Genomic DNA, 26,746 nt, shown 5'->3' on the forward strand with positions numbered 1-26,746 from the left:
ACAGTACAGTAAACACCAAAGGCACAGCCAGCAGCATGTATCTCCGCGAAGGTATTCAAAATATTTGAAGGGGTCCTTGGGGCCAAAAAGCACCGTTTATTCACACTGGGGGAGTGGCTGTGATTCTTTTTTCTTGCACACTGTTCTGTTAGATAACAACAACTTCATAGAAGACTGTTGTGATATCTGATCGCGCCTGTGACCTTTGAACTCTCTCTTGCAGGACAATTTAACCGATCCAGATCCCATTGGCCTTGATTCTCAACTTTGTATCAGGTCAGATTAATGTCTTCATAACACTAATGTCACACCAGGTGTTTCAGCCTATGAGAGATGTTACATCTTCTATTAGAGGACACATTATATCATACTATGGTTTCTAAAAAGAAATCAAAATGTTTTCAATTTTTTTCTTTCTCTTCCCCACCACCAGGGGTGCTGCAGCACCCTCAGCACCCCACTTCCCGCGTCCCTGAGAAGAAAAGGCATGCAAGAATCTGAACGCATCAGATAAAAAGAGACTTTGTATACCTATTGTAAATATTATTATATTATAGTATTATATACATTATTATTATGTAAATATAAGCTGAATTACTGATTTATGTGAATAATTATGTCACTCTCCTCCCATGGGTCCTGGGCTGAGAGTTCAAAATAACTCAACTAAATAAATAAATACAGAAGTGCCACAATGTTAATTTACATCTATTTGTAGGATGGGGAATGACTGATTTAAGCAGCCATACCTGCCTGAGTCAAACTAATTGGACTCAGAGCTATAGGTGTAGCTAAGGATAAATCAGTCATCTCCACAAACATTCAGAGAGAGACACTGTCCAGACAGAAGTTATCATCAGCTCTCCCCTGTAACAGATGTTTAGTTTCCTTGTGGCTTTGTACCACAGTACAGTAAACACCAAAGGCACAGCCAGCAGCATGTATCTCCGCGAAGGTATTCAAAATATTTGAAGGGGTCCTTGGGGCCAAAAAGCACCGTTTATTCACACTGGGGGAGTGGCTGTGATTCTTTTTTTCTTGCACACTGTTCTGTTAGATAACAACAACTTCATAGAAGACTGTTGTGATATCTGATCGCGCCTGTGACCTTTGAACTCTCTCTTGCAGGACAATTTAACCGATCCAGATCCCATTGGCCTTGATTCTCAACTTTGTATCAGGTCAGATTAATGTCTTCATAACACTAATGTCACACCAGGTGTTTCAGCCTATGAGAGATGTTACATCTTCTATTAGAGGACACATTATATCATACTATGGTTTCTAAAAAGAAATCAAAATGTTTTCAATTTTTTTCTTTCTCTTCCCCACCACCAGGGGTGCTGCAGCACCCTCAGCACCCCACTTCCCGCGTCCCTGAGAAGAAAAGGCATGCAAGAATCTGAACGCATCAGATAAAAAGAGACTTTGTATACCTATTGTAAATATTATTATATTATAGTATTATATACATTATTATTATGTAAATATAAGCTGAATTACTGATTTATGTGAATAATTATGTCACTCTCCTCCCATGGGTCCTGGGCTGAGAGTTCAAAATAACTCAACTAAATAAATAAATACAGAAGTGCCACAATGTTAATTTACATCTATTTGTAGGATGGGGAATGACTGATTTAAGCAGCCATACCTGCCTGAGTCAAACTAATTGGACTCAGAGCTATAGGTGTAGCTAAGGATAAATCAGTCATCTCCACAAACATTCAGAGAGAGACACTGTCCAGACAGAAGTTATCATCAGCTCTCCCCTGTAACAGATGTTTAGTTTCCTTGTGGCTTTGTACCACAGTACAGTAAACACCAAAGGCACAGCCAGCAGCATGTATCTCCGCGAAGGTATTCAAAATATTTGAAGGGGTCCTTGGGGCCAAAAAGCACCGTTTATTCACACTGGGGGAGTGGCTGTGATTCTTTTTTCTTGCACACTGTTCTGTTAGATAACAACAACTTCATAGAAGACTGTTGTGATATCTGATCGCGCCTGTGACCTTTGAACTCTCTCTTGCAGGACAATTTAACCGATCCAGATCCCATTGGCCTTGATTCTCAACTTTGTATCAGGTCAGATTAATGTCTTCATAACACTAATGTCACACCAGGTGTTTCAGCCTATGAGAGATGTTACATCTTCTATTAGAGGACACATTATATCATACTATGGTTTCTGAAGCAATGCATGAAATGAACTGCTCTTATTACAAGGCTAGATAATGAATTCCTCCTCTCCAGATTTATGTCTCTAAATTCTCAAGGTTATTTGATACACTCATACTGTATAATCATATCAATCATACTCTATCTGTGTCAGTTATTCAGCTCATGCAAATAGTACAGTATGTCTCATCTAACTAACCTGTCTATAACACCTACCTGGTTCCTTTCATCCAGATACAAATGTCTACTATTCCTGCAGACTAAAGACCATTTTAGAGAACCCAATTTCAGAAGCAGAACTTATTATAGACATTAGTACAATGCAGAGCGGGTCAGATTTTCAATGGTGTGACAAGTGGGGCGTGGCAACAGACTTTTTAAATGGTCAGGACCAGGGAAGGGTGCATATCTGGTGCAGTGGTTAGATGGGTTGGATTACGCTGAATATTGTCTATGGGTTTATGTTGCAGGTGGATTCAATCATGGTCAATAAAATGATCACTTTTTATTACAGTGCATTGTGCATTTACACAGTGTTATGGAAGAAGAGGCCTAGACATTTCTCCCAAGAGCAAACTGATGTAACATAACATTAGCTTGGGGTTAGTGATGTTTGGTGATGAGCCAAAGAGAAACTGTCATATGGTGTAATAATCTAGTTGACCAATCTGTAAGACTTTTATGAAGGAGAAACCTATATGGATAAATGCCTTCAATATTCTGTGTGAGTCATGATGACGTAGTTGACCTTATTGACACCAAAATTGCTGGATGCTGCTGATCTGCAAACAACACCCCCTACTGCACCTCTCCTCCCACACCAGTGTACAGTGAATCCCCAAAACACCAAATACAGGCAGTGGGTAAGAACCCTGAGCCACTGCAAAATGAGGAATGGTCTATCTATTCATCCGAAGTCAGTGCAACTGTTGAAAGTGCTCCTGCTCCAAAGTAGAGCCCTTAAACCCACCCTTACTCTCTGTGGTTCCTGTTCAGGTCACCTTTAGAATTTATACACAACTTCATAGACATTTCTGTATCAGTACAATTCCACTGTAAATCACCCTTCATAATAATCCTTTGTTTCCTCTCTTACAACATGATGGGGTGTTTGATGCATGTCACTGTTATTGAGAATGATAGAGTCCCAATAGTCGTTGGTGTCACGTCCACACCCATCGAAGCACACACACACACACACACACACGCCAGTTTCCACTGAGTAGCCACAGTATTTATTGCCTCACTCATGCCACTATTCTCTGCCTGCAGATCAGACCAGTTTAACTCTAGTCTAGCTCGCTTCAACATGTTATTTGGAACCTGTATTTCTGCCTGTTTATGACCTCTGCCTGTATCTGGATTTTACCCTTATGCGACACGTTGTGAGCTTGTCGATCAATTATTTTCTGTGAAAGCCTTCCCCACGATAAGGATGCTGAGGTTTAAGTGGTTAAATAACCTAGACACGACATAAAATTATTAAATAAGTTAATCTGCTATCTCATAATTGTGTATGATAATCTGTCAATAATATAAATCAGCTTGGCTGTTAACTTAAATGACACTATTTTGTACTGTTTGGACCAGGACCGGACCCACGGACCACGGCTAGCCTTACCCCTCTTGGACCAGGCGCCATGCAGACTGCCCCCTCAGAACTCTGACCCACGCTCCCCCTTTGACTATGTCTCTGCCTGGTCCCTTTGCCCCCGGTTGCTTCTCCCCCCAGCCTTTGTTCAATAAAACCTGTAAACCTGTTTAAATAAATAATAATGTGAAAAGGTCTTGTAGGTTTTGTATTCAAACTAAAAACATTAGACCTGAAACAATATAAGATACAATGGCCAGGTTTCCCAAACGACTTTGAGCTCAGACGCAGCCTAGAAGCTGCGTGAGAGCCTCCACGCACATGCGCAGTAGCAACCCCGCCACGATCTATCTTCATTAGTAGCAGCTGTGTGTCCCCAACGTGCCATCTAAACTGGCTTCAGGAGATACCATCGTCGCAGGTTCTCGTTACGTGTGTGCTAAAACTACATTCGTGAGACAGCATAGACGTAAAGACCTCCTGGACGAAGTCTACGTAAATCCGACGTAAACTACGTAGTGCTGTCTGCCGCTACACTGCAGTTTAAACACCCTTTGCGAAAGTGAAATGGATCATAAAAATACCAGAGCCAACTGTCAGATGTCCTGAAGCAGTCCACTCCAAATACAACTTTTGAATAATATATTTATGAATGAAATTACAGTGGTGAGTTGACATCTGCAAGTTAAATAAAACACTAAAGTGTCCCCATTATGCAAGTAAATTAAATATACTTAAAATACCAAAAGGTATGCAAAATGTCCCATTTCCCAAATTTAATATGTATTAAAATCTTTTGAAAATAGCAGATCTACAAGCTTGTGAAGCGTTGTGAGCTTGTAGATCTGCTAGTTTCAAAAGATTTTTTAACCATTCATAAAAATGTTGAGCGCAACAGCTGTCACTTTGTGAGAGGAACTGGGGACTTTCATCATAACGTTTAACTATAAAACTTCGAAATTTAGGAAACATGTTTAGCTCAGCATCATTTATATACCTTTAGTTAACTTGCCATATGCTTAATATTTTTATCAGACGATCGGATCATCCGTGAGAGTACAATTTGTAAACTTCGGGTTCATGCATAAAGGACGAAGCAGCGTAGCCCTGGTTCAGAGCGTTAGTGTGTTCCCTCTAACGCCCTGGAAGACCCCTCGCTCTGCGATTGTACAAGGAATTCCGCTGCCCTGCGAGTGCTCAAGAGTAGTAAAAATAAACAAAACCATTTCGCTACTCACCAAAGCAAAGGCTGTTTTGTGTTGTTGAAAGTCTATTCTCGGAGGTGGGAAGCCTCTCAGCACCCCAACTACTCTGTAAAATACACTTTTTGGGCAGCAAATAAAATATGTCAGCGAGACGGAAATTATTTTTATTTACTCCACAGTGCCCTCTACAGATCTGTAGGATTGAACTTACCATTAACCAAAATCTGTAGAGGGCACTGTGGAGTAAATAAAAATAATTTCCGTCTCGCTGACATATTTTATTTTCTGCCCAAAAAGTGTATTTTACAGAGTAGGTGGGGTGCTGAGAGGCTTCCCACCTCCGAGAATAGACTTTCAACAACACAAAACGAGAAAGGGCGTGCAAAAGACCTGGCTATCGAGCTCAGGCTTATTAGCATGACTGGTAACGTGTCGTGCTGGCGAGTGGGAGTTTCGGGTTCAATCCCAGCTCACTGCTTCCCTAAATATGCATGGATCCGGTGTTTATAAATTCTAGTAAATTCCGATCATCTCATAAGAGGTGACAGAGCCAACTGTCAGATGTCCTGAAGCAGTCCACTCTAAATACAACGTTTGAATATATTTATGCATTAAATTACATCTACAAGCTTAAGAGGCGTTGTGAGCTTGCAATCTGCTATTTAAAAAAATATATTTATACATATTAAACTTGGGAAATGGGACATTCTGCGTCCTTTTTTAAAAATATATATTTAGGGGCTTTTTTGCCTTTATTTGGACAGGACAATAGACTGACAGGAAAAGGGAAGAGAGACACAGTAAGGTCGTCGGTACTAGAGTCGAACCCGCGACAGCTATCTTGATGGATTTCCATATTGTGTGACATGCGCCTAGACCGCTAGGCTAGTGGACGACCCATACTGAATGCTGTTACTTTTGGTAATTCTTTTTTTTTTCATATACATTTATATCTTGCAGACGTCAGCTGTCACTTTGTGAGGGGAACTGGGGTCTTACGTCCTTTAGTTAACTTGGCTTGCTTAATATTTTTATGTGTGTGTGTGTGTGTGTGTGTGTGAGAGAGAGAGAGAGAGAGAGAGAGAGAGAGAGAGAGAGAGTGTGTGTGTGTGTGTGTGTGTGGTCGGTCGGTCGGTCTTTTCATAGATCTATTTCGCTACGATGGGTGTTACTACCGCCCCAGGTCGCTAGTAACAAACTGCTCCGTAGGAGAGCACTGCAGGGCTACGCCTCTCGCAGAAGTAGGAGGAGAGTAGGATACGCCATTCTGTCTCCCAAATGTAGTTTTAGCAGACACGCAACGCCGTGGACGTGGGAAGCGATTGCACGTTGGGCAGAACCAGCTGCTACTAATGAGGGTAGAGCGTTGGTTTCGCCGGGTCCCAGGCTCTTACGCAGGCTGCGTAGGTAGCGCATGAGCTGAAATCTACGTGGCTGCTATGGTACTGCGCAGATTGTGTGGACACACGTAAGACCCGTCGTAGAACCTGCGCAGATGCTCAACGCAGCATCTCTACGAATCTCGTTGGGAAACGCGGCCAATGACTGTTTAGAAAAGAAAAAAAAATGTACATAAAGATGACAGATTATTATTATTAATTTAATCGTTAACTACTTAAACTCTATGGTTGGTTAAAACTGCAAACATTAGTACAAGAGGTGATTTGGGAAGCTCATGACCTTAATAATAACTTATATTTGTATTTAAATTAAATTAAATTAATTTAATTTAATTTAACATAAGAAAATTGTACCATCCAAGTAGAATATGTTTGATACTCACCATCATCTTCATATTCTTAATGCATAAAAAGAAATGAAAAACACATTTGTTTAGAAAACTGATATTTTATACATAAAGATGACAGAGTGTTTTCTTATAAGTTGTTAAATAACCTGGAATAAGAAATGTACATCAGCTATTTTTAATGAAGATATTTGGTATAGAGGGGAAAAGTGGTCCAAGTACAGAGTTAACTCAGGTCTGTTTCACTAAGTATAGAGGGTTTCATTGGTTAAGACTCCTTCAGTTTGTATTCGGCTGATGATAAGAAGACAGATTATTATTATTATTTCCATTGTTTAACTATTTTAACCCTATATGGTTGACCGGGGTCTCTCAGAGCTCTATACTAGTGTCTTTTCTGTTTTATGTGGTGAAAGCTTTCTCTGAAAATAGCTGATCGACAAGCTCACAACGCGTCGCAGTAGGTAGGACACTTTGTGAGCTTGTCTATCAGCTATTTTCTGTGAAAGCCTTCCCCACAATAAGGATTCTGGGGTTGAAGTGGTTAAATAACCTAGACACAACATAGAATGATTAAATAAATGAGTCTGCTATCTCAATATTGTGTATGATAATCTGTCAATAATATGAATCAGTTTGGCTGTTAACTTAAATGACACTATCTTGTACTGCAGTGGTTCTCAACCTGTGGGTCAGGACCCCCAGGGGGGTCCCCATATTATTTTGGGGGGTCCCCAGATGATTAGCTTAATGTGCAACATTGTTTTCTCACTCAACAGTAAACAAACCAACATACAGTATAAGAGTATACAGGGTATCTGCACATTTCTAAAGTGACAATTTAAGGACTTTTAGGACCTTTTTAATACCTCTAACATGAAAAGGGAAAAAATACCATTAAGCTACTGTGTGAAAAGTAATCAACAAACTATTCTATTAAACATAAAGGCCAAATTGTCAAATATTACCAAAGAAAGAGGCAAACATTGTGGAAATAGCCGATCTACATGCTCACAACGCAAGGCATTATGAGCCTGAGATCAGCTATTTTCACAATATTTATCTGTGGAACCGAGTCAATTAAAATTGAATGCCTCAACTCCTACAATTCCAAGAGCTTGTCAGGGTGGGGGGTCACCAGTTCAAATATGATTATTTTGGGGGGTCCCCAGTTCAAATATGATTATTTTGGGGGGTCGTGGCCTGAAAAGGTCGAGAACCACTGTTGTAGAGTATATGGTATGCAGTAAGGTCTGCTACTGTACTGTAAGTACTGTACTTAAGTACAATTTTGAGGTATTTGTACTTTACTTGAGTATTTCCAATTTCCAATACTTTAACTTCTACTCCACTACATTTCGGATCCAAATATTGTACTTTTACTCCACTACATTTATTTGAAAACTTTAGTTACTAGTTACTTTGTAGATTTTGATTATTATTACAAAACTTACATTAAGCACTTCAGCCCAAATACATTTCGGCCATTTGAAAATAGCTGATCTACAAGCTCACAATGCGTTGCATAGCGAAGAATTGTGAGCTTGTAGATCTGCTATTTTCAAAAGATTGTTATACATTTTGATATTTTAAATGGGACATTCTGCATAATTAGTACTTATACTTTAACCCTCGTAGGGTCCTCGGGTCCTTTTGACCCGGTTTAACATTTTCAACATGAATTAAAAGTATGTAAACATTTTTTGTTCTCTATGAAACTTCTTCTATTTGCCTTATTTACTGTACTAAACATGTGATATGAAAATGAAAATGAAAATTTTCACACAGGGCCTTCGGGTCAAAGTGACCCGAAGGCCCTGGGTGTGACTAAAACACGAAGACCCTACGAGGGTTAAGTATATTTTGATGCCAATACTTTTGTACTTTTGCTCAAGTAAATTGTGAATTCAAGACTTTTACTTTTACTTAAGTAAAAAACTTGTAGTACTTTTTCCACCACTGTCTTCAACACATCCTGTGTAAGAAGACATGCTCTATTAGCTCTGTGGTAAAAATGTCAGCACTTGTGCAGGTGACCTGGGTTTGAATCTCGGGCAGCTTTAATGTATCCTTTAATATGATTGGATGACTTGTCATCAATGAAGTCATCATTAGGTGTGAACTGGAGCCAAATCACACTGTGATCATTATGTTTATGATCAAAATGTCTCAAATCAAATCAGAAAGACCAATAAGCTATCAGAAAGTGACTATATGGAAAATAATGAAGACTTAGATTACAGTAAACACTTATAGCCATTATATGAAAGCACAGTGTAATTTATACATGGAGAGATAAACATGATTACATAATTATATATACATATCGTTGCTGTCGGGCAGAAACCTTGTATCTCCATATTTTAACTTTTATGTTTGTTTGTTATTTTGTCACTGAATGCCTTATTGCATCATACTACAATGTCACACAACAATTGCAAAAATAGCCGATCTACAAGCTCACAACGTGTCACACTGTGATGCATTGTGAGCTTGCAGATCAAATATCTTTGCTAGTTTAGAAATTTGTGAAAGTGGTTAAGTTTGGGGTTTTATATATATTTGATGAAGAGTATTAACAATAGCTTGTGACTAAATAATAACTACATTAGATCCTTTAGAACACAGTCATGTTCTTTTTTTCCATTTCCTGAAAAGTAACAGTTTTGTACATACAAGGATTCCACCTGACATCTACAATATCACGGTTAACGATAATTAACGATGTGAGTTTGTACATCGGCTATTTTTAATGAAGATATTTGGTATAGAGGGGAAAAGTGGTCCAAGTAAAGAGTTAACTCAGGTCTGTTTCACTAAGTATAGAGGGTTTCATTGGTTAAGACTCCTTCAGTTTGTATTCTGCTATGGTGAAAACTTGATGTCAATCTGAAAACATATTGGAGTTCATGAAGTAGAATTGATTTAATACTCACTGTAGTCTAGTTCACGTTCACATTCATCATTCATGAAAAGAGAAAACACATGGTTGGAATGGTTAGAAAACTGATACTTCACAAACAGAAAGATTACTAATAATTAGCAAATTGTTAAGGAACCTGAAATATGGAATGCAATAATAGAATGGGTTAAATTAATCCACTATCTCAATTATTTTACAAAGTAATAGCTTGCTTCATTAATCATAATGATTCAGCATTCTAATTACACCATTCTAATTTCATTTGTGAAGTGACTAAATGTCAGCTTAGAGATACAATTATACACTATAGTATAATATTAAGAGTGAAACATTTTCATCTGCTATGACAGATTGGTTTATAGTAAAATGATCAGTTGGGAAAAAAAGTGTTCAGTACTTGAATCAATCTATTGTCTGATGTCAAGATTATTTGCTATTCATGTCAACTGTTTCTGCAGTCCATGCCATTTATTATTAACCAGCCTTGTGGGCACCAACTTGTCATATTTGTAATGTTTGCACAAAACGTTCACCTCCACACTATTCAGGAATCAAGTTTATCCTCCATAATAATCTTCTGATTCATTCATTTAATCTTCCTTAGTATGCCATCATTTATATCTGGTATTAACATGCATTCTGTATCTGTATATGTTAACCCTTGAAGACCAGGAAAGCATCTGTGTCATTTTAAGATTTCTTTGGCTATTAAAAGATAGCAGATATACAAGCTCATAGCGCGGCACCGAGTGCTGCGGTATGAGCGCATGCAGCACTTGTGCAGGTGACCTGGGTTCAAATCTCAGGTAAGACATGAAAGTTACAGAGTGCAGCTTTAATGTATCCTTTAATATGATTGGATGACTTGTCATCAATGAAGTCATCATCAGGTGCACACCTGCTTGTATCATAAGCATGTGTGCGCACGCGTGTGCATGCGCACACATGCACACGCGCATACGCACACATGTGTGTCGTCGTGGACACTGGATAGTAACCATAGACTGTAACCCATGAAAAGATCTATTCTCCCCCTATCGGTTCACAACTCGGACGGCGCTGATTCGACTAGCAGCCCTTCGGCCGGTCGGCGCGGGCACTCACGCCTGGAGGCCCGAGGGCGCGCCTCCTCGGCCTCAAGCTCTGCTGAGTCGGCGCATCTCAGTCATGGACAATAACTATTATCACGTGTGCGTGTGAACGTGTGTTCAGCGTTCCCCTAGCGTAGCTTCCTGCCTGGTTGCTATGTGGGGGGGAATAACAAAAGCCAGGTCGGCCTCGCATCAAAGCCCCGCCTCCTCCTCCTCCTCCTCCTGGCGCTGCCTTGTATCAAAGCCCCGCTTCGCGTCTCCTCCTCCTCCTCGCGCCGCCTCGTATCAAAGCCCCGCCTCGCGCCTCCTCCTCCTCCTCGCGAGCCTCGCGTAAAAAACCCTGTTTCGAAAAGCCCCGCCTCGCGCCGAAGCCCCGCGCCTAAAAGAGAGCGCTCCTCTTTCAATTTCCCTGGAATGCCAATTTCCCTGTGACATATATACATATCGTTGCTGTCAGGCAGAAACCTTGTATCTCCGTATTTGAACTCTTCTATTTGTTTGTTATTTCATAACTGAATGCCTTACTGCATCATGCTTCAATGTCACACAACAATTGCAAATATAGCCGATCTACAAGCTCACAACGTGTCGCACCGTGACACGTTGTGAGCTTGCAGATCAGCTATTCTTGCAAATTAATTTTCTTTTTAAAGTGGTTAAGTTTGGGGTTACATAAATATTTGATGAAGAGTATTAACAATAGATTGTGACTAAATAATAACTACTTTAGAACACAGTCATGTTCTTTTTTTTCCATTTCCTGAAAAGTAACAGTTTTTGACATACAAGGTTTCCACATGACATCTACAATATCACGGTTAATGATAATTAACGATGTGAGTTTGTACATCGGCTATTTTTAATGAAGATATTTGGTATAGAGGGGAAAAGTGGTCCAAGTACAGAAATGACTCAGGTCTGTTTCACTAAGTATAGAGGGTTTCATTGGTTAAGACTCCTTCAGTTTGTATTCTGCTATGGTGAAAACTTGATGTCAATCTGAAAACACATTGGAGGATATGAAGTAGAATTGATTTAATACTCACCCCCTAGTTCACGTTCAAATTCATCATTCATGTAAAGAGAAAACGCATGGTTGGAATGGTTAGAAAACTGATACTTCACAAACAGAAAGATTACTAATAATAAGCAAATTGTTAAGGAACCTGAAATATGGAATGCAATAATAGAATGGGTTAAATTAATCGACTATCTAAATTATTATACAAAGTAATAGCTTGCTTCATTAATCATAATGATTCAGCATTCTAATTACAACATTCTAATTTCATTTGTGAAATAACTAAATGTCAGCTTAGAGATACAATTCTACACTATAGTATATATTAAGAGTGAAACATTTTCATCTGCTATGACAGATTGGTTTATAGTAAAATGATCAGTTTCATAGTAAAAAGAAAGTGTTCATTACTTGAATCAATCTATTGTCTGATGTCAATATTATTTGCTATTCACGTCAACTGTTTCTGCAGTCCATGCCATTAATTATTAACCAGCCTTGTGGGCATCAACTTGTCATATTTTTAATGTTGCACAAAACGTTCACCTCCACACTACTCAGGAATCAAGTTTATCCTCCATAATAATCTTCTGATTCATTCATTTAATCTTCCTCAGTATGCCATCATTTATATCTGGTATTAACATGCATTCTGTATCTGTATATGTTAACCCTTTAAGACCGGGAACGCATCTCTGTCATTTTAAGATTGTTTTGGCTATTCAAAAATAGCAGATCTACAAGCTCATAGTGCGGCACCGAGTGCCGCGCTATGAGCTTGTAGATCTGCTATTTTTGAAAAAAGTTTGAACATTTGTGCAAATCTTTGAATATGTATTTTTTTTAAGCGAACATTTTTAACTCTGTTACAACTTCTGGGGGTCCCTGGAACAAAATATTTTGAGGTGGGGGTCCACGGCCAAATACATATCATTTTGGGTGGTCCTTGACATGAAAAAGTTGGGGAACCACTGATATTATAGCAAAATACGTTCAAAGATTTTAGATAAAAATATTTGCTATAAAAACATATATATTCAAAGATTTGCACACATTTTCCAAAAAAATGGCAGATCTACAAGCTCAAAGCGCAGCACTCGGTGCCGTGCTATGAACTTGTATATCTGCTATTTTTGAATAGCCAAAGAAATCTGAAAGTGACACGGATGCGTTCCCGGTCTTAATGTGTTACGGGAGAAAACATGTTAGTGCAATATGTAAACACATAGGATGGATCGTGATGGGTTAAACATGATTACATAATTATATATACATATCGTTGCTGACGGGCAGAAACCTTGTATCTCCGTATTTTAACTTTTATGTTTGTTTGTTATTTCGCAACTGAATGCTTTACTGCATCATACTACAATGTCACACAACAATTACAAAAAATAGCCGATCTACAAGCTCAAAACGAGTCGCACCGTGGCGCGTTGTGAGCTTGTAGATCGGCTATTCTTGCTAGTTTAAAAAATTGTTAAAGTGGTTAAGTTTGGGGTTTCATAAATATTTGATGAAGAGTATTAACAATAGCTTGTGACTAAATAATAACTAGATCCTTTAGAACACACTACACAGTCATGTTCTTTTTTTTCCATTTCCTGAAAAGTAACAGTTTTGGACATACAAGGTTTCCACCTGACATCTACAATATCACCTTAATGATAATTAACGATGTGAGTTTGTACATCGTCTTTTTTTTATGAAGATATTTGGTATAGAGGGGAAAAGTTGTCCAAGTACAGAGTTAACTCAGGTCTGTTTCACTAAGTATAGAGGGTTTCATTGGTTAAGACTCCTTCAGTTTGTATTCTGCTATGGTGAAAACTTGATGTCAATCTGAAAACATATTGGAGGCCATGAAGTAGAATTGATTTAATACTCACATCCAGCTAGTTCACGTTCACATTCATCATTCATGTAAAGAGAAAACACATGGTTGGAATGGTTAGAAAACTGATACTTCACAAACAGAAAGATTACTAATAATTAGTGAATTGTTAAGGAACCTGAAATATGGAATGCAATAATAGAATGGGTTAAATTAATCGACTATCTCAATTATTTTACAAAGTAATAGCTTGCTTCATTAATCATAATGATTCAGCATTCTAATTACAACATTCTAATTTCATTTGTGAAGTGATTAAATGTCACCTTAGAGTTACAATTCTACACTATAGTATATATTAAGAGAGAAACATTTTCATCTGCTATGACAGATTGGTTTATAGTAAAATGATCAGTTTCATAGTAAAAAGTGTTCAGTACTTGAATCAATATTGTCTGATGTCAAGATTATTTGCTATTCATGTCAACTGTTTCTGCAGTCCATGTCATTTATTATTAACCAGCCTTGTGGGCACCAACTTGTCATATTTTTAATGTTTGCACAAAACGTTGACCTCCACACTACTCAGGAATCAAGTTTATCCTCCATAATAATCTTCTGATTCATTCATTTAATCTTCCTCAGTATGCCATCATTTATATCTGGTATTAACATGCATTCTGTATCTGTATATGTTAACCCTTTAAGACCGGGAACGCATCTCTGTCATTTTAAGATTGTTTGGCTATTCAAAAATAGCAGATATACAAGCTCATAGTGCGGCACCGAGTGCCGCGCTATGAGCTTGTAGATCTGCTATTTTTGAAAAACGTTTGAACATTTGTGCAAATCTTTCAATATGTATTTTTTTTAAGCGAACATTTTTAACCCTGTTACAACTTCTGGGGGTCCCTGGAACAAAATATTTTGAGGTGGGGGTCCACGGCCAAATACATATCATTTTGGGTGGTCCTTGACATGAAAAAGTTGGGGAACCACTGATATTATAGCAAAATACGTTCAAAGATTTGAGAAAAAAATGTTTGCTTTAAAAACATATATATTCAAAGATTTGAGCACATTTTCCAAAAAAATGGCAGATCTACAAGCTCAAAGCGCAGCACTCGGTGCCGTGCTATGAACTTGTATATCTGCTATTTTTGAATAGCCAAAGAAATCTGAAAGTGACACGGATGCGTTCCCGGTCTTAATGGGTTACGGGAGAAAACATGTTAGTGCAATATGTAAACACATAGGATGGATCGTGATGGGTTAAACATGATTACATAATTATATATACATATCGTTGCTGTCGGGCAGAAACCTTGTATCTCCGTATTCTACCTTTTATGTTTGTTTGTTATTTCGCAACTGAATGCCTTACTGCATCATATTACAATGTCACACAACAATTGCAAAAATAGCCGATCTACAAGCTCACAACGAGTCGCACCGTGGCGCGTTGTGAGCTTGCAGATCGGCTATTCTTGCTAGTTTAATTTTTTTTTAAAGTGGTTAAGTTTGGGGTTTTATAAATATTTGATGAAGAGTATTAACAATAGCTTGTGACTAAATAATAACTACATTAGATCCTTTAGAACACAGTCATGTTCTTTTTTTTCCATTTCCTGAAAAGAAACAGTTTTGGACATACAAGGTTTCCACCTGACATCTACAATATCACGGTTAATGATAATTAACGATGTGAGTTTGTACATCGGCAATTTTTAATGAAGATATTTGGTATAGAGGGGAAAAGTGGTCCAAGTACAGAGTTAACTCAGGTCTGTTTCACTAAGTATAGAGGGTTTCATTGGTTAAGACTCCTTCAGTTTGTATTCTGCTATGGTGAAAACTTGATGTCAATCTGAAAACATATTAGAGGCCATGAAGTAGAATTGATTTAATACTCACCCAGAACTAGTTCACGTTCACATTCATCATTCATGTAAAGAGAAAACACATGGTTGGAATAGTTAGAAAACTGATACTTCACAAACAGAAAGATTACTAATAATTAGCAAATTGTTAAGGAACCTGAAATATTCATTCATTTAATCTTCCTCAGTATGCCATCATTTATATCTGGTATTAACATGCATTCTGTCTCTATTTATGTTAACCCTTTAAGACCGGGAACGCATCTCTGTCATTTTAATATTGTTTTGGCTATTCAAAAATAGCAGATATACAAGCTCATAGTGCGGCACCGAGTGCCGCGCTATGAGCTTGTAGATCTGCTATTTTTGAAAAACGTTTGAACATTTGTGCAAATCTTTGAATATGTATTTTTTTTAAGCGAACATTTTTAACTCTGTTACAACTTCTGGGGGTCCCTGGAACAAAATATTTTGAGGTGGGGGTCCACGGCCAAATACATATCATTTTGGGTGGTCCTTGACATGAAAAAGTTGGGGAACCACTGATATTATAGCAACATACGTTCAAAGATTTGAGATAAAAATGTTTGCTTTAAAAACATATATATTCAAAGATTTGCACACATTTTTCAAAAAAATGGCAGATCTACAAGCTCAAAGCGCAGCACTCGGTGCCGTGCTATGAACTTGTATATCTGCTATTTTTGAATAGCCAAAGAAATCTGAAAGTGACACGGATGCGTTCCCGGTCTTAATGGGTTACGGGAGAAAACATGTTAGTGTAATATGTAAACACATAGGATGGATCGTGATGGGTTAAACATGATTACATAATTATATATATATATCGTTGCTGTCGGGTAGAAACCTTGTATCTCTGTATTTTACCTTTTATGTTTGTTTGTTATTTCGCAACTGAATGCCTTACTGCATCATACTACAATGTCAAACAACAATTGCAAAAATAGCCGATCTACAAGCTCACAACGAGTCGCACCGTGGCGCGTTGTGAGCTTGCAGATCGGCTATTCTTGCTAGTTTAAAAAATTGTGAAAGTGGTTAAGTTTGGGGTTTTATAAATATTTGTATTAACAATAGCTTGTGACTAAATAATAAATACATTAGATCCTTTAGAGCACAGTCATGTTCTTTTTTTCCATTTCCTGAAAAGTAACAGTTTTGGACATACAAGGTTTCCACCTGACAGCTACAATATCACCTTAATGATAATTAACGATGTGAGTTTGTACATCGGCTATTTTTAATGAAGATATTTGGCATAGAGGGGAAAAGTGGTCCAAGTACAGAGTTAACTCAAGTCTGTTTCACTAAGTATAGAGGGTTTCATTGGTTAAGACTCCTTCAGTTTGTATTCTGCTATGGTGAAAACTTGATGTCAATCTGAAAACATATTGGAGGCCATGAAAGTAGAATTGATTTAATACTCACGTTTGCCTAGTTCACGTTCACATTCATCATTCATGTAAAGAGAAAACACATGGTTGGAATGGTTAGAAAACTGATACTTCACAAACAGAAATATTAATAATTAGCAAATTGTTAAGGAACCTGAAATATGGAATGCAATAATAGAATGGGTTAAATTAATCAACTATCTCAATTATTTTACAAAGTAAAAGCTTGCTTCATTAATCATAATGATTCAGCATTCTAATTACAACATTCTAATTTCATTTGTGAAGTGACTAAATGTCAAGCTTAGAGATACAGTTCTACACTATAGTATATATTAAGAGTGAAACATTTTCATCTGCTATGACAGATTGGTTTATAGTAAAATGATCAGTTTCATAGTATAAAGAAAAAGTGTTCAGTACTTGAATCAATCTATTGTCTGATATCAAGATTATTTTCTATTCATGTCAACTGTTTCTGCAGTCCATGCCATTTATTATTAACCAGCCTTGTGGGCACCAACTTGTCATATTTTTTATGTTTGCACAAAACGTTCACCTCCACACTACTCAGGAATCAACTTTATCCTCCATAATAATCTTCTGATTCATTCATTTAATCTTCCTCAGTATGCCATCATTTATATCTGGTATTAACATGCATTCTGTATCTGTATATGTTAACCCTTTAAGACCGGGAACGCATCTCTGTCATTTTAAGATTTCTTTGGATATAAAAAAAATTGCAGATATACAAGCTCTATAGCGCGGCACCGAGTGCTGCGGTATGAGCTTGTAGATCTGCTATTTTTGAAAAATCGTGAACATTTGTGCAATTCTGTGAATATGATTTGTTTTTTAACTCCGTTATAACTTCCCTGGAACAAAATATTTTGAGATGGGGGTCCTCGGCCAAATACATATCATTTTGGGTGGTCCTTGACATGAAAAAGTTTGGGAACAACTGATATTTTAGCAACATACGTTCAAAGATGTTTGCTTTAAAAAATATATATTCAAAGATGTGCACACATTTTCACGACAAAATAAATAAATATATTTATATATATTAAAAATAGCAGATCTACAAGCTCATAGCGCGACACTCGGTGCCGTGCTATGAACTTGTATATCTGCAATTTTTGAACAGCCAAAGAAATCTGAAAATGACACAAATGTGTTCCCGGTCCTAATGGGTTAAGGGAGAGCACATGTTAGTGCAATATGTAAACACATAGGATGGATTGTGATGATTGGAATGTAATCACATGTCAGACCACATCAGAAACTGCTCTGACACACAGAGTGATGTGAGTGGACATTAACACTAACACTTTATTAGACAAGTGGTACTGCATGAAGGTCAAAATGTCTCTCCTGTGTAAGAAGGCATGCTCTATTAGCTCTGTGGTAAAAATGTCAGCACTTGCGCAGGCGACCTGGGTTTGAATCTCGGGTAAGACATGAAAGTTACAGAGTGCAGCTTTAATGTATCCTTTAATATGATTGGATGACTTGTCATCAATGAAGTCATCATCAGGTGTGAACTAGAGCCAAATCACACTGTGATCATTATGTTTATGATCAAAATGTCTCAAATCAAATCAGAAAGACCAATAAGCTATCAGAAAGTGACTATATGGAAAATAATGAAGACTTAGATTACAGTAAACACTTATAGCCATGATTTGAAAGCACAGTGTAATTTATACATGGAGAGATAAACATGATTACATAATTATATAAACATATCGTTGCTGTCGAGCAGAAACCTTGTATCTCCATATTTTAACTTTTATGTTTGTTTGTTATTTCGTAACTGAATGCCTTACTGCATCATACTACAATGTCACACAACAATTGCAAAAATAGCTGTTCTGCAAGCTCACAACGCGTCGCACTGTGAAACGTTGTGAGCTTGCAGATCGGCTATTTTGCTAGTTTAAAAAAAAAAGTGGTTAAGTTTGGGGTTTTATATATATTTGATGAATAGTATTAACAATAGCTTGTGACTAAATAATAACTACCTTAGATCCTTTAGAACACAGTCATGTTCTTTTTTTTCATTTCCTGAAAAGTAACAGTTTTGGACATACAAGGTTTCCACCTGACAGCTACAATATCACGGTTAATGATAATGTACAGTGACAGTAGATCACTTACATATTAATCCCACAGCAATCTCCTCCTCCTGTTCTCCATGTTTGACCTGACAGATGTAAACTCCATCATCTGTCCTGCTGTAGTTTCTCAGTATCAGAGACACATTGCCTTTCTCCAGCTCCTGGATGTTCAGGGTCAAACTGCCCTCGTAGCCCCTCCCCTCTATCACCTGACCATTCTTATAAAGGTAAATACACTCTGACTCCTTAAACCACCTGATTGTCATGGAAGACGCGCTGGTCTCAGGAGAGAGGTGACAGGGGAGGGTGATATTACCACGCCACTGACCCACAGCATAGCCTTCAGTGACGAGTTTAAAGTCACCTGGAGTGAAGAAAAGACACAGTTAGTGAAGAAAGAATTACTGTTCATTTAAACGTAACCATAATTAAGAAGACATGCAGTGATGTAACCAACACTTTACAATGACACCCCCCAAAACACACACAGAGGCACACACACACACGCACACACACACACACACACACACACACACACACACACACACACACACACACACACACACACACACACATGTGTCTAATTAAACACTGAATAGAACTGAAATGATTAGAACATCTGATAAGCTTCTGTCTTGGTCTTTATGACTTGAACCAAGTTATGTTATAGTTACTAATGGAGCTCAGCACCTTCTCATATCCTCACTGTCTGACAGAAACCTTGTATGTCCAAGTAGTTATTATTCAGTCACAAGCAGATCTAAATAGCAGATCTACTTGTTCACGTTGTGAGCTTGTATATCAGCAATGTTTTGCTACCTTTGTGTGACACTGTAGTATGATGAAGTAGGGCATTGATTTATGAAAAAACATAAAAAGTTTAAGTATAGAGATACGAGGTTTCTGACTCAACAGGGAGGATATATTAGTGGACGTTAGGGTGTTCATTTAATCCATTTGCCTAATGAAGACCTACATGGTCAAACGTCGCTATTTTTAGAAAAATCATGCAAATTTGTGCACATTTTTGAATATATATTTTTTAAAGTGAACATTTGTAACTCAAATCTTTGCTTCTGATGATTCTACAAATGTTTTTTAAATCCTAACTTTTTTTTTTTAAACGTATGTTGCTATAATCAGTGGTTCTCAAACCTTTTCATGTCAAGGACCCCCAAAATGACATGTATTTGGCCGCGGACCCCCATCTCAAAATATGTTCTTCCAGGGACCCCCCATGGAAGCAAAGATTTGAGTTAAAAATGTTCGCTTTAAAAAATATATATATTCAAAGATTTGCACCAATTTTCACGATGTTTCAAAAATAGCAGATCTACAAGCTCATAGCGCGGCACTCGGTGCTGCGCTATGAGCTTGTATATTTGCTAATTTTTGAATAGCCAAAGTATAAAATATGGATAAAGTGGTTACACAGATGCGTTCCCGGTCTTAATGGGTTAACTCAGTGTTTTCTTATTTATTATATTTGACCTCTCTTTGATTTCTGCCTTTTTATCTGACACCTGGCCTAAATACAGGCACAAGCCTCAAAGCTGGCACAAGCAGACTGAAGAACACTTTGCTCCCCCAGGCTATAAGACTGATAAATAAGAAACAACAATGAACATCTTCTGTGGTATTACGGCCTTGTATACTGTTTGTTTTTAACTGTTTTTAACTGTTTTTAACCTGTTACTATGAATGACATCCTGTCACATACAGGGAATGTTTTGGAAAAGTGGAATTATTTTACACATTTCCTGACAAAACTTTCAAAGGGATTTGATACTATATAACATGACCTCCAATTACAGCAATTAATTATTGGCTGAGAGTACACATAGAGGATGAAAATGTTGAACAAACAAAAACACACACACACACACACACACACACACACACACACACACACACACACACACACACACACACACACACACACACACACACACACACACACACACACACACACACACACACACACACACACACACACACACACACACACACACACACACCCACACCCCTTTAACCCAAAGCATATTTTTCATACAACAATATACAGTCATTGTGTTTATTTGTCTAATTGCCAAGCAGCATCTTAACCCATTAAGACCGGGAAGGTGTCATTTTAAGATTTCTTTGGCTATTCAAAAATATCAGATCTACAAGCTCATAGTGCGGCACAGAGTGTCGCGCTATGAGCTTGTAGATCTGCTATTTTTTTTTTTTTAAATCTTGAAAATATGTGCAAATCTTTGAATACATACATTTTAACTCATATCTTTGCTTCTGGGGGTCCCTGGAACCAAATATTTACAGATGGGGGTCAGCGGCCAAATACATAATTTTGAGGGGTCCTTGACATGAAAAAAGTTTGAGAACCACCGATATTATAGCAACATAATTTTTTTTCCCCCCCCAATTTTTTTTTTAAGATTTAGAAGACATTTTGTAGAATCCTCAGAAGCAAAAATTTGAGTTACAAATGTTCACTTTAAAAACATAAATATCGAATGACCCACGATTTTTTTTTTTAAATGCAGATTTACAAGTTCATAGCGTGTTACTCGGTGCCGCGCTGTGAGCTTGTATATCTGCTATTTTTGAATAGCTTAAGAAATCTAAAAATTACACAGATTATTTCCCGGTCTTAAAGGGTTAATCCACTGACCAAAAACAGCGTGCTCACATGAACCCCTTAACCTGAATTTTAAAAAGGTAAGACTTAGTAATGTAAATTTAAGCAAAGGTCTGGCTGGTCTGTCTGTGAATGATAATGTTTATGTATTATTGCTTGACGTGTGAACCACATATCTCCCTCCTCCTCATATCAGTATATGATGGTTCATCTATCAGGAAAAAGACAATAAACTGTGTTGTGACCTACCAGGACCTCTGGCCGCTGCCATGTCTCCTGTATAGAAGAGAAATAACCATATTACGACACCTAACATTCATCACATTTATCTGTACATAGTTTGTGATTTGTGAGCTGCAATCTTCTTCATGAGAATGGAGATTACTTTTTCTTTGCATTTGGTCACAAGCAGTGGTGTAAAGTAACTAAGTACATTTACTCAAGTACTGTACTTAAGTACAATTTTGAGGTATTTTTACTTCACTAGAGTATTTCCAATTTCCAGTACATTTTCTTCTACTCCACAACATCTCAGAGGCAAATATTGTACTTTTAATCCACTAGAATTACTTGACAGCTTTAGTTACTAGTTACTTTGCAGATTTTAATTAATATCACAAAACATACATTAACACCTTCAGCCCTATATATATATTTTGGGCATTTGAATAGCCGATCTACAAGCTCGCATTGTGAGCTTGTAGTTCTGCTATTTTCAATAGATTTCCATACATTTTGAACTTGTAAAATGGGACATTATGCACAATGAGTACTTTTACTTTTTGTATTTTAAGTATATTGTGATGCCAATACTTTTGTACTTTTACTCAAGTAAATTTTGATAACCACACTTTTTGTAACAGAGTATTTCTACACTGCATTTTCGACACTTTTACTTAAGTAAAAAATGTGAGTACTTTTTCCACCATTTGGTCACAAGTAACCAACAGTTTGTACCGACTGTTGTTTCCTGCTCACAAAGCCTGAAACCTACAGTGGTTCTGCAGACAGATTTCTTCATCATTAAAGGTTGAAAAAATTTAAAGAGAATCTCTTACCTTTCACTGCTTGGCATACGCTTTAGACTTGAAAAACGAATTCATACAAATCCTCACACATTACTGACTCCTATACAACTAACCAGCGTGAACACAAGTGAGAGTATTAATGTTAGATTCTTATCCCTAGTTAATCATTAACTTCCAAGTAGTCAAGTCATAAAGTGACTGAGGGTTTAAGTCCACTGCTCCACTCGGAGTCATCTTAGAGCAGTAAAAGGTGATTACATTACATTACATTACATTACAGTCATTTAGCAGACGCTTTTATCCAAAGCGACTTACAATAAGTGCATTCAACATAGGTAAGGAAGGAAACTACTAATCTCCAGAAGTCTTAAGTGCATTCTTTTCTAAAACAAGCAACTAAGAGTATACCTAGCACTAAGGTAAAAGTGCAATATATCAGCTACCTACTTTCTTAAACAGATGAGACAAATAGGAAAATCAAATAAGCAAGAGCTAAAACAAATAAGTGTATCGAATAAACAAGATCCAATAAAACTATAGCTCGTACAACTAGTTAACAAGGCAAGGCAAAGGCAAAGAGGAAGGATAGTGTTTCCTGAAGAGGTGGGTTTAGATGGGCAGTGACTCAGCTGTCCTGACATCAGTGGAGAGTTCATTCCACCACTGTGGGGTCAGAACAGGAAAAAGCTGTCAAAAGGACCACCGAGCGACAAGGCAACCAGTCGCCCCGAGGCGGCAGACCGAAGTGGTCGAGCAGGGGTGTAAGCCTCGACCATAGCCCGCAGGTAAGAAGGAGCTGTTCCTTTCGCTGCCCTATAGGCTAGCACCAGGGTTTTAAACTGGATGCGAGCCGCTATGGGGAGCCAGTGTAGAGAACGGAGAAGGATGGTTGTGTGGGAGAACTTGGGGCGGTTGAACACCAGACGAGCCGCAACTTTCTGAACAAGCTCCAGAGGTCTGATGGCAGACGCCGGGGCACCAGCATGGAGGGAGTTGCAGTAGTCCAGGCGAGAGATGACAAGAGCCTGGATGAGCACCTGCGCTGCCTTCTCAGTGAGGATGGGGCGAATCCTCCTGAAGTTGTAGAGGAGGAATCTGCAGGACCGTGTCACTGATGCGATTTTTGCCGAGAACGACAGTTGGTCGTCCAGGGTCACACCCAGATTCCTTGCAGTCCGAGTTGAGGTCACCACAGCATTATCAATGGTGATGGCCATGTCTCGGTGCGGACAGCCCCTCCCCAGGAGGAACATCAGCTCGGTCTTGTCCAGGTTAAGCTTCAGGTGGTGCGTCGACACCAACTCCGAGATGTCAGCCAGACAAGCAGCAATGCGTGCCTCCACTTGTGTGATAATGATTTATGTGCACTGCGGTAGTTGTAGATACATTATCACATTGTAGATACATTATACACATTGTGCAATGGATGCTTTGTTAGGTGCAGAGCATCATTTGAAAGTACATTTGTAGAACCTGCACTGCATTTTTCATAGCAGTGTTATCTAAACGTTTACCATGGAAGGCCAAGAGTATTGCAAGTCCTTTTTCCAGCCAAACGCTACATCAGTAATCTATAATTAGTGACATAAACTGCATGATGAGGACACCACTGTTTATTGCATTGCTTTACGATGATAGTTTGTACTCTTCCTGTCTGTCTCAGGCTGGTGTCACAGGCAGCTGGATTATTACTTCTCCCTGCTCTGCTTTCTGTTGACTCTGGTCACACTGCTACAGACCCTCTATAGTGAGTAGTGAGTACTGTACTTCATGTCTCCTATAATAGACTCTCTATAGTGAGTACTGTACTTCATGTCTCCTATAATAGACCCTATATAGTGAGTACTGTACTTCATGTTTCCTATAATAGACCCTCTATAGTGAGTACTGTACTTCATGTCTCCTATAATAGACCCTCTATAGTGAGTACTGTACTTCATGTCTCCTATAATAGACCCTCTATAGTGAGTACTGTACTTCATGTCTCCTACTTCTAATCAGGTCATCCTTGAGTCTAAGTTGACGTTTGTGCCAAATGGCACACATCCTGAGATATCACGTTTCACAAGGGGTTGGGACGGACGTATGGACGGATTACAGACCGGGCCAGTGCCCAGGGGCCCTTCACTACCAGCCCTAGGACAGCCCTAGGCCGCAAGGCTTAACAATAATTTACTAAAATGTATATATTAGGTTAATGCTCAAATACGCAGACCCCTCAGCCTACACAGTATTCTATATGGCCGCAACAGGGCCCCCAAACCTCCTACTGTATAGGGCCATTTTAGATAGTAAATCATGTATGATAAAATGTCTACAGGAGCTTTCTTGACCCAAAAATGACTTATTACTGTGTTTGTGCTCATCTGACTGAGTGCTCATTCTGGGTAGCATGGGGGGCCCTGAAAAATAACTGACCCAGGGGCCCCCGCGAGTCTTAATCCGTCCCTGGACGGACGGTCGAAAAAAGTTAGAATCTGGAAATAGGAGGTTTCTGCCTCAGTCAGTGGTGGAAGGTAAACTAAGTACATTTACTCAAGTGCCGTACTTAAAGGGATAGTTCACTCAAAAGATTACTTTTTTTCTATCGATTAGTCACCCCGTGGAGACTTGAAGTCATGGATTTTTTTTTTTTTTTTTGTCGCATTCCTAATACAATAATTTGATGACCAGCGGACCGGTGGTTCCAGTAGGAGACAAAGAGACTCGTTGTGTCTCCTACCGGAACCGCTGCCGCTCATCAAATGATTGGCTTAGGAAACTCTTCCTAACAGTAGTGTTGAACTGCAGGCTGCCTGCAGCAGGCCTTGGGTTTATAAACCCGTTGACACAGAAGTGCTACAGAAGCATGCAGGCAAGACGTTTGGCGCTGATTAGCCGCAGACAGACTCACAGAAAACATTAACAATGTTTATAAAGCAGTGAATTTGTTTAACTCTTTAACTGCCAGAGTCAAAACATCGTCTATAGCTGCCCTTGCCAGCGATTTCGAGCGTTTTTACTAACCTTTGAAAAATCATAGAATATTATTCTTCACAACGATCCACCCGGCGATCGCATCAAAAGACGTAGGGGGGTCTTGGAGAATCGGAGGGGGGAAAGTTGCGATAATCCGTTCCATGTGGCCTTTTTTGCCAAAAAGCAAGAGAAAGCAGAGAAGTTACATTTTTTTATAAATCCTATGACACTAAACGAAACCAGCTTCATTTTGTTGTGATCACATGATTTCTGGGTGTACTCTTCATCATAATCATTAATATCATTCACAGGCTGCGGAAGAGCGCCTTCTATCGTAAACTACTGAAAACACCACATGGCGAGAATCTCGTCATTGGCGGTCAATGAGTTAATAATGACTCCTGGCACCAGGCTGTTAGAACAAGTGTGCCGTGCCAACACACCTCTGGATGAACATCCATGGATGGATCCATCCATCCATGCCTCGTGCAGAGCCCTGCGTAGAATAGATCGTCTCGCTAAATCATCAGAACATTGGATTTGGTCCCCAGCCTTGGCCTGCCTGATTAAATTCCACCCCATGGTGTTTGACTGCTATCTTCGTTCTGAAAAACAACTTTCATATTTGGAAATAACGACAACAAAGATTTATTCATTATGATTAAGTTTAAGTTGCCTTTTTCTATGGTCCCCTTTTCTGCAACCAGTATGTCTGCCACTGTAAATATGAGGGGGAAACAAATCCTTCTACACCGCTATGCTAAATAAACAGAGTAAAAAGCATACTTACTGTCATTGTCTCGCCAGGCCGAAAAGCGAGAGCAGATGTTTTGCACCCTGTCCGTCCGTGTGTCCGTGTGTCCTTCTGTCTGTGAGCAGCTAATCTCCGGCACCGTTGGCCCGGTCACTGCGAAACTGTGCACACACACTCCCTGGATGCCAATTCAGAACCTCTGGCCCGACAATTTTCAGATTGGCCTGTTATAGCGCCACCAGGAGGCAGATTTGTGCAAAAAAAAATTTGATACTACTCCTACAGATTTAGTCCAAACATCACACAAATCGGTACACAGTATCTCTATAGTCAACACGGAAGATTGGCTTCCAAAGT

Source organism: Gymnoscopelus braueri (assembly GCF_963280865.1).
Source record: "Gymnoscopelus braueri genome assembly, chromosome: 11".
NCBI lineage: Eukaryota > Metazoa > Chordata > Actinopteri > Myctophiformes > Myctophidae > Gymnoscopelus > Gymnoscopelus braueri.